Genomic DNA, 13,594 nt, shown 5'->3' on the forward strand with positions numbered 1-13,594 from the left:
GCCGAAGCTCTTCCTGTCATCTTCTCTATCCCTTGATCCAACCTTACAAGGGTCAGAAGCAGCAGCTAGAGGGAAGAAGGTAAGTGAGGAAAAGGGGGTAAAAACAACAGTGCCCATGCCTAACTAAAGTCTACGTAGAAAGCTTTAAATTGGATTCAAATGATTTTTACAGTGCACTGGACTAGTAGTCATAGGATAAGAGACTGGGTCATTTTAAATGCCAAAATGTAGGACTGTTCATTTATTATCCAAGAGCAGTGGAAAAGCTAGACAGTATTTCATCTTGGGAAGGGATGTGGAGGGAAGTGTTCCAGAAATCATATTTGAAGAGCAGTGGAAGAACAAAGCTGGAAGTTTGGTTTCTCCTTAGATGTGTAATCAGCCAGTCAACTAATTACAAATGTATTTTTGGAAGATTTTCTAATCTTCGAACTAATATCTCTAATATTCAAACTAATTGCTACTTAGAAGAATGAAGTCAGATTTGTTGGTATGGGGCCTTTCTGAGGACAAACAACAATAAAAAAATTAAGAGAAACTTTGGGAATGAAATATTGAAGTACTCCACAAAAATTGAGGGCCAAGCTTGTCATTCTCAATTCTAATTGATAAATCTTAGTCCCAAAAAGAGAGTAGGAAAAGGCAAGCTGATTTATAAAAGTTAGACTGGATATAATTTTTACCATAGTCTCTCTAAACACTAACACAGTAAGGAGTTAAAAAGGGAACATTAAAATATCTAATTATTTTCAGTTACAGAACACTAGACAACCAATTCCTTCTGGATTGCCTAAGTTATTTTTTTGTTTGGAACTGTACAGAATACACTGCCATAGAATTCTTGCTAAAAGGAATTTCAACTTTTACTTACTCAATTTCATGAATGTAAATGTAATTATAGAGTGGAGGGGTTATTTTGGGGGATGGGCTGGGAACAAGTGTAAAAGCTCCCAGGTTCTATGAAACAGCCTCGTGTCTGCTCCACTCACTAGTAGAAATTATATTTGCAACAGTGACTAAGCCCAGAAAATTCTGTCAGGTTCCTGGACACAGAGACCACACACTCTCTTCCCAGGAGAGATGTGTTGCCAAGGTAAAGCCTTCACTCAGACCAGTTGTCTAAAGAAGGACACGGGTTGGTAGTAACAATCGTCCAGTGACAGAAGCAAGAAGGGGAAGGCGGAAAAGTGATAGAACAACACTGTGAGATCCCTTTCAATTTGCAAATATTGCACTTTTTGATAGATATTCAAACTGAAATGTCCGCAGGGACTAGAAATATTGAGGAAGAAAAAGAAGAAAAAGAAAAGCAGGCAGTTCTGAAAAGAGACTACAGCACAAATGCTACGGTAAATAGCTACTCACAGCCTGCTTCAGTGTGAGGGACAATAAGGCATGGGGAGGAGTGTGGCGAATGGGAGACTAGCCCAAGTTGGCACCTGATGACTGTGCCACAGGAGAAAGTGGACCCAGCAGCTAAAACATCCAAGCTTTGTCATGCCCTGATTTTTTTAAATGTTGCCAACTAATTTTCTTTTGTTTTTATCATTTATTTATTTATTTTTTTTAGAGAGGGAGAGAGAGAAAAGAGGGGGGGAGAGGGAGAGAATTTGAAGCAGGCTCCATGCCCAGTGCAAAGCCTGACACAGGGCTCGATCTCACAACCCTGAGATCATAACTTGGGCGGAAATCAAGAGTCAGACACTTAACCAACTGAGCCACCCATGTGTCCCATTACCACCTAATTTTAAAAGTGGCAAACACTGGGGAAATTAAAAACACTGTGTTCACCAAATAAAACATGGGTGCTCTATGATCTGTAGTATGTGATCAAAATATCTTTTAGAAAATAGTAATAACTATGACAGTAATAATTCAGTCTTGTTCAGATTCTGTACTAGCGCCTGGAGCTAAGGGATCCACACACATTAACCGTTTTAATTCAGACTTATAAATAGCACCACATTAACGACAAAAAGGGTTGAATGTAAATTTCATGGCATTCTGTTTTTGTGTCATAAGAGCAAAAATAGTTGACATGTAAATAATTCTAAATAACTGTTCTCTGTTCCTATCACATCTTTAACCATTTGAGAAGGCACCCAGAATGGAGACTAGGTCACACGGGGCGGGGCCTTGTCTACCCTGATAAGGTGAATATGGAAAACTTATGAACATTTATGGAACTACTTCACAAATCAGAACTATTTATTAGCTGCCAGAGGCCTGTGCTTTTCATCATCTCCTGCCAAACAATGCATTAGTTGTGGGAAGTATGCAGGGATATGAGAAAGACACAATCTGTAATTTCTGAGAATCCTTGCAATGCACTATTACCATCTTGTCGTCTGAAGCAAAAACTCTAAGGAACCAAGTTCCCCCTTTTAGAAAAGACCTAGGAAGACTGCTCCACTGAAATATCAAAAGATCTTCCTCCAATGGTGATTAGGCCATGTTCTCCCTAAATTTTACCCATTTAAAAGTCTCTTTTTAAACAACAACAAAAAGTAAAGTCTCTCTGAAAAGGATAACATATCAATTGCTGAACACTATAATCTGGTCTCATTTTTCTGGATTTTCTGTGATAATCCTTAAATCACTCACATGAAATTCCTGGAGGCAAGTTGGGTTGAGAAAAGAAAGGGTTGAAGAGATAAGAAAGAGAAAAGGAAGGACAAAAGGCTAATGTATACATTTTATTATTTTCTGTAAGATCAGCCTTAGATTTCCTATTTTAGGAACTGAAATCATTATGGGTCAAGAAATGAATAGAGCCACCAGAACATCTATACACACGTACACGTGCATATACACATACACACAATTAATGAAAATTGTGTGTGTTTTATTTTGTTTTTCAGTGTGGACAGGTTTACTCTGGGAGTGGCACCCCATTTCCAGCCGCACCCACAACCGGGAAACATAGGGGCCTCTGGAATGTATGATAGTAGAGAAATCAGTCCTGGGAGCATGAGGACAAATCTTTCCTCTTCGCCATCCTCAGCCATGCCCAGGGACCGTGTGCCTGGGGCGCAAGCCCGGTTACCCGCTGGATAGAGACAACGTTACTGAGCAAGGCTAGCCCACCATGGCTGTCAGTCCCAGCAGCATGGACAGGAGCTGGGTCCTGTGCCAGTACGGTTCCTTCTGTCTCTGTGCCCACTGGTGTCTGATGTGGAGGTGGCACTTCGGCGACAACTCGGGGGAAGCTGAGGCTGGGAATGTGTGTGCAGTAGGCCCAGAGGTTGTGCAGCCCTCGAAGGTGGGCCTGCAGCTTCGCACGGGGCAGCTTTGCCCGCAGCAGCAGGGCCAAGCAGCAAAAGACAAAGGTGTCCAGAGAGGCTGGGGCATCTCCAAAAAAGAAATTCTGAGAGCCTAGGCACTGAGACAGCGGGGCCTGGGATTCCCGAGCCTCTTGGTACAGCTCCTACTCCAGGTCGTCCTCGTTCTCAGACCTGCGCTCCCGACAAATCAGATGCAGCTCCTCAGCGACCTGCAGCGGCATGCGGGCAGGAAGGAAGAAGGTGAGGGGAGACCGCAGAGCCTCTGCATACCACTTCCGGGTCACGCCCGCCTAGTTCTTGGTGTCTACCAAGAAGTGTGTGTCAGTATTGGGAGCAGCTTCTCCTCCAGCAGAGACGCGGAGGCCGAGGTGTCTGCCCCTTGCTGGGCTGACAGATCATCATCAGCGTTGTACTTCTCTTTTCGAAGGTGGGTGATGATCTTGTGCTGTACCGAGATGGTCTCTCCATGACCGGTCCGAAGGACAGGCAGAGCTCCTGAAGGGCTTGGCCAGGGCTTGGTGATCTTGTGCACCTTGAGTGGGCCACCAGTAAATCTGGCATAGGTCAGCACGGCCAGGCTGTCCAGGTCCACTGACGGTGGCCCCTCCCCCGACTGGCAGAACAGCTCCACGGGCGCCGCCATCTTGCCAGCCCTCTGTCCCAGTCAAAAATTGTTTTTTTTTAATGACAAGCTTTTTTTTTTTTCCCTTAGCAAACAGTGGAAGCACTCTTTAGTTGCATGTGTTTTTAAGAGTACCAGAGATAACATATAGGCAAAATCCATTTTTAAAAGTTTTTGTGGATTTTTCAAATAGTTTCATCATAATAGAATTGGATGATGAAATCATCCTAGAAATTATTTTTTCAGTTTGGAGCCTTGAAGATGAAATAAACTTGATGTTCAGTTCCTAAAGTGACCTAGCTAGGAAGCATATTGATCTCAATAGGAAATATACAGAGTGTCCACACATTCTTTCCCTCCCTAACTTCTCTCATTTCTCTGGGATGCAATATTGTTTTTGACTTACTATTTTGGCTGAGGGGAGGGGACAGTTTCAGAGATTTCCACTTGGTTATTCCTGGCCTCTTGGATAACTGACCTCCTTAGGCCCAGAGACCAATGGAGGGGTCAGCCAGTTACAGAGTATATCTATTTCAGTTACACATTTGGGGACCAGGGAAATGACCACTGGGTTGTCCACAGTCCCAGTGGACTCACTGGAGAGCCAGACACAAACCATAATTCCATTTATTATTTAGCTCCCATGTGATCACATGAGTATAGGGAGCCAAGGCAATGCTTTGAGTCTCTGGGTGGCATTGTCCCTTATCCCTAGTAAATGGCCATAAGTTTCTTTAGGGATGGACAGAGAAATCATTGCTGTGTTCACTTGCTGTGGTATTGCAGGGTCCTTCTTCCTGGGGACTTAGGCTCTTCTTTAACCACTAGGTTACAGGTCCAAAAATTGGCTCAAGTTCAGAAACATTTTATTGGGATGAGTGGCTTCAGCCTCCGGGTTATCCATCCTTAATCTCTTTTGATTTAATGGATTAAGTAATACCCTCCCTGGCTGCCTATCTATTTTGCCCTTAGGGACACTGTTCTACTAACAATGTCCATATTACTCTGAGCATAGACCCCCTCTGTCTGCCTTTATGACTTTGCCTCTCATTACCATAATTATGTCTCCCTTGGGCGGGGGATGTTATGGCTCCCATTGCTACCAGGGCTGACCTCTCCTACCACTAGCCATGGCTTACAGAGGACAGTTACCACTGAACTTAAAGATTCTGGTGCCGCTCTTACCAGCATATCCCTATTGCTTGGCGAATCATGCTCCTCCCTTATTTCAGCAGAAGGACCTCTGATGGTTTTCTGGCCTTACGTAGCATATCCGCTGCCACATGCCCATTTCTCTCAGCTTCAGAACCTCTCACTGTCTGTTATGGCAACTCTGGCATGATTACCTCACTGAGTGTGCTCAGTTCTTTTTCTAGGAGGCATCTTAGTAGTATGTTTGTGCTATCTCTCAGGGTCCTTGATGAGGTAGTTAAATCCTATATCTGAATAGACTAACCGCTATCCCACCTTGCATTCCACCACCCTTTATCAAGCATTCACCTAATCCAGACCAGTGCACCTTCATCTGCTCCTGCCCATTCATCAGCTCTTCGAGGTACAACCCTTTCTTCCCTTATCAGGCCCAGTATGTCCTTGGCTGGGTTATACCGTGACTGAATCTGAGCTATTGACCTCATAGCAAGCAAGGGAAAATGCTAGCCCTTAACAGAAAGAGTGGGCCCCTGGTGCAGGATCAGTGCGTTCAGGGGAATCTGGGAATTCATGATTCTCATGCACATCAATCCAGATGTCCTGTCCATGTGCCGGGGTCAGTCTCCCCCCACCCCAAACCCTTCCTTCCAAGGGCCCTGAAATTGGCATAACAGATCTGCTTTGTTTGGGAGCTTAAATTTTGAGCTCTGCTACTGTTATGATTAACTCCTGGTCTGTCCTTCAGCTTTCTCTGCCCTCCCTCTAGGAGATGAGAGGCTCTTTATGCTACCAAGGAGGCTGTCTCTGGCTTTCATTCTTAGGTTTTAAATGTCAGTCGCTCTTAGTTCTTTGTCATAATTGGTTTTTTCCAGAGTGTCAATTGAGTATGGGCATAGCCAACCAATCCCACCATCCTCATAGTTACTGTTTCCCACACACTTCTTAAACTCTTACTACACCACACCCATCAGTGATTTCTTTTTCCCTGGTCACTGTTATACCATCCCAGTTCACCACTGGCAAAGGTGGTGAACACGATTGCACCACGACCTTGTACCAGAGGTTACCTGGGCACCGCCTACCCCAGCGACGGAATTCAAATCACCAGCCACGAACTCCAAGACTCCATCCCAGCATCTGCTTTCTCAACCACTCCTGATACAGATTGGCACTGGCTGGGTTCTCCAGGAGACAGACCCAAAGATGGAGGTAAAGTTCAAGAGTTTTATTATGGGGTCTCTTGGGATCACTTCCTGCTGAAGAGGAGAGATGACAGCGGGATTGGGCCGAGGGAGGAGTAAGGCTGGGACGCAGCCTCAACCGGACCTGCAACGGACTGTTGTGGGGACCTCCAAAGCTGGGGTCGCCCTGCATGCTGTCCTGAGTTGGGTTGAGAGACGGGCCTTTATATCCCAACACTGCCTAGTCACTGGACACCAGCATCCCAGGGAAGGGTCACGGCCTTCGGTGAGGCAGCTCTCTTCAGCGGATACAATCCCCATAGGGGGCTGACCGCTGAGGGCTCTCTGCTGGCAGCACTCCCGGCAGCTGGGAGAGGGAGTCTTTCATCCCTGGAAGGGGTTCTGGGTGGTGCATCACAGTGTCTACCACACCCCGTATTCCGGGCTATCTTAGACAGATATTCTTGGCCCTGGGAATCTCTCTTTGCAAAGGTGAATATTAATATTAAACATTTTCAGATGTGAGCTAGATAACACCTGTAGTTCTGATTTTTCCTTCCCAGGTAATTGCCATTAGCTTTTCAAGCTTCATCTCCCAGAACCCTCGATCATGCATGGTGTTGTCGACTCACACTGGCATTCTCTAAACCCACAATTCGGGAATGGGACATTGTCTTTGGGGACACTGGGTCCTGAGGCGGTATTGCCTTTCTCCTTTTTCCATCTGGCTGATCCTTTGAGGCCTGACTCTGATGTCACCTCTGCTGTAACATTTTCTTCTAGTCCCCTAGGTCAGGGCCGTCTGCGATCTTCTTTCCTGTAAGTATCTGGTAGCATAGTACTTAGCAAGCCACATTCATAATGCTAAGAGCTAAACTTGGGAGCCAGACTCCCCTTGATTTAAATCCTAGCTCTCACATTTTGTAGCTGTATAACCTTGAGTACGTGATGTCTCAGTTTTCTCACCTGTAAAACAGGGATCCACCTCACAGGGTTATTCTGGAGAGGAAAGGAGTTAATGTGTACCAAGCACTTAGAACTGTGCAAGCATAATTTATGTTCTGTCTTTGCTATTATTTCACTGTAATTATTCTGTATTGCATCTCATTTATTGGCTCATCAGGGACAAGGACCCTTTCTTATTTGCCCTTAAATAGCTAACTGTTGGTTAGCCCAGTGACTGGCACAGAAGATAGAAATAAGCACTCAGTGACTACAGTTGACCCTCTAAGGCCTAGAAATCTGTTACTTAGCACAAGGATAATAATAAATTGCCATCACTAAAAGCTAACAATACTATATATTTCTTATAGAAACAGATATTTGTGTGTGTGTGATGGCAGTGTTAAACGTCCAGTGTTTCCTGAAGTGTCTCCATGAAACACCAGTTCTGCAAAATAACCCACAAAAATGAGTTCAGTGGTCAACTAAGCTGGAGAAATGGTACATACACTATTGGATTCACTTTAGAGGATTAAAGGCTCTGAGAAGTTCTCCAGTGATATGTAGTGGTATTAATATAGTCACAAATGCTTTGATACTTCTCCCTTCAAGTATTGGAGTTTATCCCCCTTCCAGTTGCATACAGGCCAAATTTAGTGACTGGATTCTAATGAATAGATATGGCAGGCGTACCAGTATGCGCCTTCCTAGTCTGAAGACTTGGTCATAAAAGGAAATTCAGCCTCCTCCTTACTCTCTCTGGGATCACTCGCTCTGGGAAAAGCCAGTTGCTGTGTGTCAAAGAAGCCCAAGTAGCAAAGAACTAAGGCCTCCCTTTCAACAACCTTCTTGGGAGTGGATCCTCCAGCCCCTGTCAGGCCTTCAGATGACTGCAGTCCTACATGGCATCTTGACTGCAGCCTATAGAGACTTTGAGCCAGCACCACCCAGCAAAGCTGCCGAATTTTGGAAAAATGTATTATGTAGCAATAGATAACGAATGCATGTTTAACTTTATATAATCCAGTGTCTGACCCAGGACACTCATCCACATAATACTCATTAACACAGCAGCCCACACTCTTGTTAGAATGTTAAAAATCACTGTACAATTACATATTATCAAGTTTCTCTAAAGCTCTGTTTTAAATCTTTGAAAAGCATTTTTTTTCTTCTTAAATTGTTCTATAATTGATTCCTTTTTTTATTTTTTTATTTTAGTTCCAGTATAGTTAACATACAGTGTCATATTAGCCTTAGGTATACAAGACAGTGATTCAACACCTGCATACATTATTTGGTGTTCATCATGACAGGTGCACTCCTTGATCCCCATCCCCTATTTTCCCCATCCCCCTACCCACCTCCCTTTTGGTAATCATCAGTTTGTTCTCTGTAGTTAGTTAAGAGTCTGTTTCTTGGTTTGCCTCTCTTTTTTTCTTCCCCTTTGCTCATTTGTTTTGTTTCTTAAATTACACATATGCTCTACAATTAATTCTTAAAAAGAAACAAACAAACCCACTGTCATACTATTATCTCTGGATTTTCTGGAGACCAGAATTAATATCCTTGTTTTGCTAAATGCCACCTTCTTTTCATTGTTAAGAATAGCTTGCTTCACTTTCATTAGCCATGGATTCATGTGTGGTTTTAAAAATACTTTTCAGTTTTGGTATTGAAGTGCATTTTAATGGGCCTTATTTATTTTCTGTCAGATTCAAATCATGTATTAAATATTTTATCTAAAATAAAATAATTCGAGAAATTCCTGGAAGTGATTTTTGTCTCAAAAAAATTTCCAGTTTAATATTATCACTAGATCAGTTTTTTAGATGCTCACTTAATAAATTAATACCTCTAAATAAATGATAAAATCACTGATGGAGGCTTTGTTTTAAAGACATATTCGAATCTATGCCTCATAATATTCAAAGCACTCTGAGGTTAATTAGTATTGTCCTTGGGTGGTTTATCAGAATTTTAGGTTATCCATAATAAACTTGCTTTCAAGTTCAATGCAGTTAGTATGGAATCTGCTTAATTATAGCTTTTTAGACATTTCAATTTCCTCTACTTAGTTTGCATGAAGACAAGCCCTTTGAAGATCAAATACTTAGCCACCTCCCTACTTTAAGGAGGTTTGGAGAGAGCAAAGATTTTTTTGTCAGTTAAGAGAAAGCAGGCATTTTCTATCATTGGGTTAAGAGAAGAGCTGGATGAAGAAACTATATGGGGAGGTCGGGCATCTTTCTCTACGCCTGAACCACATTTCCTCAGGATGTCTTCATCATTTTCTCTGCAGTGAATATCTAGACCACCAGACACTCCAATTTTCAAATGTAAGAACCAAACACATTCCAAAGCCAATTGTAAAGAATTTTTAGTTTCAAAGGTTGTTTTACATTAACCTAATCTCTGATCTTCCCAAATACTTTGAATAATTGAGAAGACCTAACTGACAGTCAAAGAGTACAATTTCTTCATAGCTGGTTAACTTTCCTGAGTTACTTTTCTTCAGTTTCACAATGAAATCAATGTAAAATATATATGTATTCTATCATTTGTGGCTTTGGGCTTTAGAATTGCACAGATTCTAAGATAACCCTCATAATAGATAGCAATGAGTCCATGTTAGACCCTTTCCACATTTCATCTGTCTTTATCCCCAAAACAGTCCTGTGAAATGAGAGGTATTTCTAGCTCTGCTGCAAGGAAGGGAGACTAAGGCTCAGAGAAGTCACTTGTATCTGAGCTTATAGTTCAAAATAGATTTGTCTTGGCATCAAAATCGCAAATAACTATAGGAACAATTGTAACCTTGTTACGATCATTTTTGGCCCTTTAAATTAAAATAATCTGTTTATAGGGTGTCCTTTCATTGACAGAATTGTTATATATAACACTAATATGAAGACAGAAAGTGGCAGTTTGCATAAAAGATTGTATCTCCTTTCCTGTTATACCTTTACACACATAGGGGGTATCAGTTCCACAATCAACTATGATAATTAGAGAAACAACAAATGCCCCAGAGGGAGCATTTTCTAGTGATTATATCATAGATACATAATAATATCTTTATAAGCTAAGCAGGAAAACATTCTCAGAAGCATATTGTTCAGGTCAGTGATTTTACAAGAATTCCATAGGATGAATAGCCCCTCTGTCAGAATAAAAGTTGTGGAGCAAATTCCATTATAATTCTCTTTTCTCAGTCACTTGGAACTTTCTCAAAAAGTCTCTTTCCAAGTGAAACTGTCCCTGGTGGCTGCCTCCCAAATGCGATTTTTTTTTTTTTAAGTTAAAGGAAAATTTGTTTCTCCATCCAAGAAGGAAATAGTTATTCAACCACTTTTTTCAAAGGCTTTTAAGTATAAATACCTCAAAACTCAAACTTTTAAGTACTTAAAATTTTATGTAAAATTGGGTAGCACTCAATTATTCTTTTTTGCTATATCATAGGAGAAATTAGATACAAAATTCATCTGGAACTTTACAAAGTTTAATAAACTGTTTACTATAGTCAGATCTGGACTAAAAACAGGACTGGTTTTATAGAGCTACAGTTGGATCGAATTTGACTAAACATTTGAGTGGAGTCTGACTTGTAATGGTTTATCTACATGAGCAGTCATGGACTCAAGATAAAGCATCACAGGCTCCCCTGTTCAAATGCCATTAATGGCTGTGGCGAAACTGGCTAAAGTGTCTCTTTAGTCTTTGTCTCTCTGCCTTTAGTGACTTGCCTCCTACTGAAAGAGGTTTTCCTTGAGGTAAGCTCAGCAGTTGCCTAGAGCCTCAGATGCCAAGATCTCCAGGCGTCTTTCAGATTGACCATGTAAACATCTCCGCCCCACCTACCTCACCTGAGAATACAGAATGCTAGACTTCTGCATGCAGATGAATTCCCAGTTGTTCACACAAGTGTCATTTCAGAAAACTTTGTAAGGTAAGCATACGCAGGTACTTAACTATTTCAAAGAGCCTTTCACTCACAAAATCTATTGAACTGGACCTTGTCAGATATTAGTCAGACAAAGAAAAATCACTTTGTACCGTATACATAAGAAAGGTAAGCCAGCCAGCAAATTCACAGGCGATCGAAACTTAGCAGTGTTCAGATCCCCCAAGCTGTTTGTTTATGCCTGCTACCAGAACTCTAAAACTAACCTGTGCTACTCTTTGTTGTGGCATTTTATAAGCAACAAAGATCAAATGTGATCATAAATTATATGTTGTTTTAGATAAATTGGTTGGCTGCAAATTATTTTTAAAAACATGAATTAGCAAGCTGGAAATATTTCTCTTATGTTCAAAAGTCTGAAGGCAATTGATCTTGGTTGGAATAGCATTCCCCAGTGGCAGGGACCACTTCCTTTTAGGTGACTGCCTTGTTGTGAAGCCTTTCTTCCAGGATCACTTCATGGTCAAAGATGGCTGCCAAAGCTTCAGACGTTATAAGAAAACACAAAGAAGGGGTATGTATGCATGGACTCCTTACTTCCATTTACATTTCATGGGCTAGAACTCACAAGGGCTTACCTGGCTGCAAGGGAAGCTGAGAAACTTAAGGAATTCCTTTATTCCAGAAAGTCATGCATCCAGCTACGACTCAAGACTTCTCTTTTTGATGAAGAAGGGGAAAATGGATATTTTAGGTAAAGCTAACCCTTTAAGCCAAACATGTGATTGATGAATAAAATAAAATAGTAAAGTTATAGCAATTGCAAAAAAAGAAAATGAGTAGGAGAGACTTGGCAAAGACTGAAATATTTGAATTGGATGAAGGAAGAACATAAAAATTGATGATTGTGGACTATTTCCTTTTATGCATTACTTTCACAAGGTCTTCTCGGAGTCTGGGAGGTTAAATATCTTGAAAGTTAAGATCTAGCTTAAAGATCTGCACATTCCAAAGCAAAGTGGATATTTGGCAATTAATGAGTAAATTCAGATTGTACAGAGAACATTCCACATTGAATCAAGAATTGTCCTGGTTGCCACTCTATGGTATGCTTATGCTTAAATATTTATGATCTTCCAGAAAGATCTTATTCCTATGAAAATATGTGTAATGTCATCCTTGCTATTTGGTACTTGGCTTTAGTGTACATTGCTCAAATATATTAATAACCTAAAATTCCCATTTTTTCACTGCATTTTTCTATTTAAACAAGAGAGAAAATTATCTTTGCTTAATTTAACATAGAAAATAGGGTATATAATATGCAAGTGATTCCTTTAGGAAATACATGATGAGTAATTTGAATCATCTTTAGAAGGCTGTGGTTAAGAGTGCAGATTCTACCATTTACTCAAGATGTGATATTGAGAGTTTCAGGGTTGTTTGTTTGAAATCTGCAAGATACCCATTTCTAAGGATTTTCACGAGGATTCATAAGCTTATATGTATATAACTGGCATACATCAAGAAGTCAGTAAAATTTAAGGACATAGTACAGATCAATGTTGTCTGTTTCAATTCAGCTACTCATAATTTGATGCTTATGCTCAGCTTTTTCTACCAAAAGTTTCAAAGAAGTTGATTGATTTAGAGTTTTCAAACTGAGCTTACCTTTTTAAAAATTTCTTATATTTATGAAACATTATATGGATAATTACATATAAAAACATGTATTAATATGCGTTAGTGACAAAGTAAACAGGTGGAGGTTAGAGATACGTGATTTTGCTGAGTGAGGTCTATCATTCACTGAACCACTGAATTCTAAAGAGTTAGCTTTTCTTTTTCTTGTAAACTTTGTCTCATTTTTTTTTTAGAATTGCATGTTTGTAATTTTCTCTTGGTTGCCAAGGATTTTCTCTTCAAAATATTGTAAGTTAGTGTATTGAAATATATCTATGTCTATATCTTTATCTGTATCTATGGATTTGAAAAGTTTTGCCACTTGCATGGAAACTGTGTCTTTTAATAACTTATCAGTGGTCTAAGACCTACCAAAAGAGCCTTGTTCAAGATATAATGAACTCATGTTCAAAGACTGCTTTAGCTTCCAGTTCTGAAGCCCAAGTTGCATTGCATTTGCTATTATGGAGCAATATATTATCTTGAAATGAACTGTGGAAGCACTTTGTTTTTGGTTCTGCTAACATGAAATTTTAGAGAATGAATATATCACAGTGAAAAACTGGAAAATGTGAAACATTGCATCATTTGTTTGCATTTCATATAAACATCAATATTGCTATTTCCAGGGGCGCCTGGGTGGCTCAGTTGGTTAAGCGGCTGCCTTCGGCTCAGGTCGTGATCCCAGGGTCCTGGGATCGAGCCCCGCATCGGGCTCCCTGCTCGGCAGGGAGCCTGCTTCTCCCTCTCCCTCTGCCTGCCTCTCTGCCTACTTGTTCTCTCTCTCTATCTCTCTGTCAAATAAATAAATAAAATCTTTAAAAAA

The 13,594-nt window shown here is 40.8% G+C and overlaps 1 pseudogene across 1 annotated transcript in view; it reads right to left on the reverse strand.

Moving 5' to 3' along the window:
- Window positions 1-2,725: 2,725 nt before the first annotated feature.
- Window positions 2,726-13,594, reverse strand: part of LOC102746741 (metaxin-1-like) — a 34,038-nt pseudogene continuing 23,169 nt past the window's right edge. Inside the window, exon 2 of the transcript XR_014145755.1 lies at window positions 2,726-3,939. The product of XR_014145755.1 is annotated as a metaxin-1-like (transcript). The remainder of the gene's footprint in view (window positions 3,940-13,594) is intronic.

This window comes from Leptonychotes weddellii, chromosome 5 (genome assembly GCF_054177405.1).
Source record: "Leptonychotes weddellii isolate Sample4059 chromosome 5, ASM5417740v2, whole genome shotgun sequence".
NCBI lineage: Eukaryota > Metazoa > Chordata > Mammalia > Carnivora > Phocidae > Leptonychotes > Leptonychotes weddellii.